The sequence below is a fragment of the Tigriopus californicus genome, chromosome 7, assembly GCF_007210705.1.
Source record: "Tigriopus californicus strain San Diego chromosome 7, Tcal_SD_v2.1, whole genome shotgun sequence".
Lineage (NCBI taxonomy): Eukaryota > Metazoa > Arthropoda > Copepoda > Harpacticoida > Harpacticidae > Tigriopus > Tigriopus californicus.
Genome location: NC_081446.1, coordinates 15,580,898 through 15,584,446, shown reverse-complemented (window position 1 = coordinate 15,584,446; position 3,549 = coordinate 15,580,898).

Genomic DNA, 3,549 nt, shown 5'->3' with positions numbered 1-3,549 from the left:
CATCACTACTGACTTACGTACTGAATCCTGTTGGGAACAAAAACATGTAGCACTCTTGACCCGAGCAAAACGTAGGTGAAATCAGGCTGGCCAGGTTTTTTTTCAGCCGGCGAAACTAGCTCGTGCAAAATCGATGCTAAAAAAAATGCTAACCGAACTACGAAAATGTTAGAAAAATGCTACTTTTTTTAAATAAACAAATTCTCCATGGTGTTTGCAAAGAATTTCATTTTCACTTTTCAATTATACATTTGGCACTCTTTGACAGGGTAAGTTCGGGCAATTATTTTGAAATATCATGCTTTTCGAAAATTAAATTAAAAAAAAAAACACAAAACATTAAACTAATATTAGTTGTATGGTCCAAGCATTGTGAAATTATTTCCAGCATATTAGCATTTTCCCATCATTATTGCATTGAAAAACTGCCCAAAAGGAAACAAAAGCAAAATAAAAAGGGAACTAAACTTGGCGGTGCAGTTAACAGTATTCTTTCATTGGATTAATTTGTGTAAGAAAAACAGCTAAACAGTACAATAAACCGGTTTGTAATCAATTCCCAGGAGACCATCCATTGTACTGTTTTACCAGCCAAGTGGTGGGTCGTCCGACATCCAGTGTCTAGAAATCTATGGCTTAATAGATTTAGCATCCCAACACAATGAAATTAATCCAAATTTACATCTCCTTAAAGATTGTGACTCGGTCCTTATACACGCACTGACAATTTTAATCACTTATTTGATTTGTTTTAGCCAACCCACAGTAGTAAACAATCTTTTTATGAGGCAAAAGTCTGGGCATATACAGAATTTTGACTACATTTTCTTTCGAATTGAGAAGCAGCTAAAATAAACCATTTTGCTTGCTTAATGAAAAATAAACATTCCCCTGGAAATCACTTTGTGGCTGCAGTGAATCGGTTTCATGGAGTGGCAAATGTATCCAATGGAAGAATATTTTTAACTGCACCGCCAAGTTTAGTTCCCTAGAGAGATTTTATTTTGCTTTCGTTCCCTTTTGGGCATTTCTTCAATGCAATAATTATGGGAAAATGCTAAAATGCTGGAAAAGATTTCACAATGCTTGGACCAGGCAACTACTGCTAGTTTAATGCTAAAAACCAGACATGGGCTAATACAAACATTCCAATGCTGGTGGCCTTAAAAATTGCTAATTTTAAAAAATTAGCATAAAAAAATGCTACTTGGCCAGCCTGGGTTAAATACCTTGAAAGTTTTCTGAGATTGAGTCCTTCTAGAACAAGCAACGATGGCAAAACCTCCAGCCAAAGCAAATGCATATCAGGTCATTCAAATTGGAATGATATTTACATCTGCCAGACGTACAATTTCAATTACTTTTAAAAATGCATGCTTTTGCAGGGATCCTAGTTTCGCATGTTGGAATTAATTAGTAAAACAATCCGCGGATTGAAGCTCTGAAGGAGTCAGGGAGGTCACAGCTGCATTATTACTAAAATGGAAATACAAACCAAAAACTATACAAATAGAAAGACACCACCTTAAGACGCCATGCATGATTTCTAAATTTGAATCTTTCGAAACTTCAAGCAGCAACCAAAACCCCAATATGCTTCTATTCTCGCTCAGAAGTAATGATCAAGTATGTTATTGAACAAAACTACGACATTTCTGAGTATAAACTATTGCGTGATTAATCCCATAAGGTTAAATGCTATGAAATTTTAATTTGATTCTTTACCAAGAAATATAGTAAAGGCTCTTTTCTGTTCTAACAAGAGGAATCCTTTCTTTTAAAATTGAATGCATTAAAGGATTTAGTCATTTCCTTGTCATCACACCCTGGCCTTTTTGGTTACCTGTTAATATCTCCACGTTGGCCGACGCTCCCTTAACCTTCAAATAGGTCCCTTAAAGTGAATCTTGGCCACACTAAAGATGCTTAATATAGAAAACATCTTTAGGCCACACTACGTAAAATTCGAAACCCTTCGTCAGCTTCAAAATGATCTGATATTGAACGTAAAAGCAAAGAATCGACAATGTTGTAGGTGCATTGTCAATAGATTATGAACTCCAACTCATGTTACGGGTAGTCAAGTTTCTCCATTCTAAGAGCTGTTCTTTAACAACAAATGAAATGTGAGGAAAACGGTCAAATCATGCGAAAATTGAACATTTTTAACAAAAGAAAAAAAAAGAATACAATCGCCCTTTTTCCAATCATCAATCCTTGTTTCATTCCTGCATTCCTTCGCAAAAATGCAATTATATCTGTCACTAGTTTCGTAACTGAAATGAAATGAAAACTCGCGACACAGTCAAGTGGTTGTCAACACTCCTTTGATGGGTAAGAATCATTGTGGGTTAGTTAGTTCGTGTTATCCCCTTCTCCCTTTCACAATCCCCTTCGACGACAAACGTACGTTCTGTATAAATCTTCTTGGCAATATTTTAGTTTTCCGAGCAGAACTAGAAGTTCCAGTTGAAAGAGAATGCGAACCCCAGGACTTGCTTGCTTTTCCCCAGAGGGGTCATGATCTTATGTGGCTCACATAGTGAGTTCATCTGGTCTCGCATTAAAGTTATTGCATTTCACATCCACTTGAAAAGAATTGGAACAGTCTGTTGCCTTGTAGTCAATCCTCTTATTTGCCTTTTATGTCTTCGGTCAAGAGTACCTTGCGTCTCTTTCGTTCGTTTATCTTTTTCATTTTATTTCAAGCTTCGTAGGTGGGAAGTGATCCAGATCTGTAGAGATGAATTATTGTAAACAGATGCAAAATCCCCACAATTTATCCTCAAGTCGATCCCAAATAGATGTACAGAAAAGTAGGCCATGTTTGAAGCTTTCTTTGAGGGCGGAAGGAAAGCATTTAACTCGAGGGAAGTGAGACAAGAATTCAAAATGGACTACTATCCGAATGGCATTCCAAGGAACTACAACGAGCCAACCTCACCCCAGGGTCTATTTTCTGCTTCAAAACGTTCGGCTTCGTTTTATTACCCAAATGACTATCACATATCACGACGGTCACTCACTCAGCTTTTGAGCAAACCCACGCTAACCCCACTCTTCGATTAGTTTCAGCCAGTTTCAACTGACTCATCTTGACTTGATACGACTCATCCATGCATGCACACATTCATCCATCAAGTAATGCGTGAACAGTTAAAAAGTAAGAGAGGCAGACAACTTGTGGTGGACTAGATAACCCGTAAAAAAATGGTGGGCATGCCACGCCAAGAAAAAGGCCAATCTGGTTTCATTGCAGAGGAGTGATGCTCAGATACCTTCAATTGTCAAAATTCAGCTTTTCACCAAATGAGAGCGGTCTTGTTAATTGCTAAGATTTGAGATTGCAATATTCAAAGCTGGAGCCTGTTGGGATCAAATTTCGATCCCAACGAAACATGCAAAACATCTTCGAATTGAATTGGGGGAAATTGATCTCGAACAAAACGTGCAAATAAGATATCAACAAATCAAGAAAGTGGAACGCCTTTGAAAATTAAGTGTTGATGCACCGGGTTTGCAATTATTACTAACCCTTTTTGCTTTCTT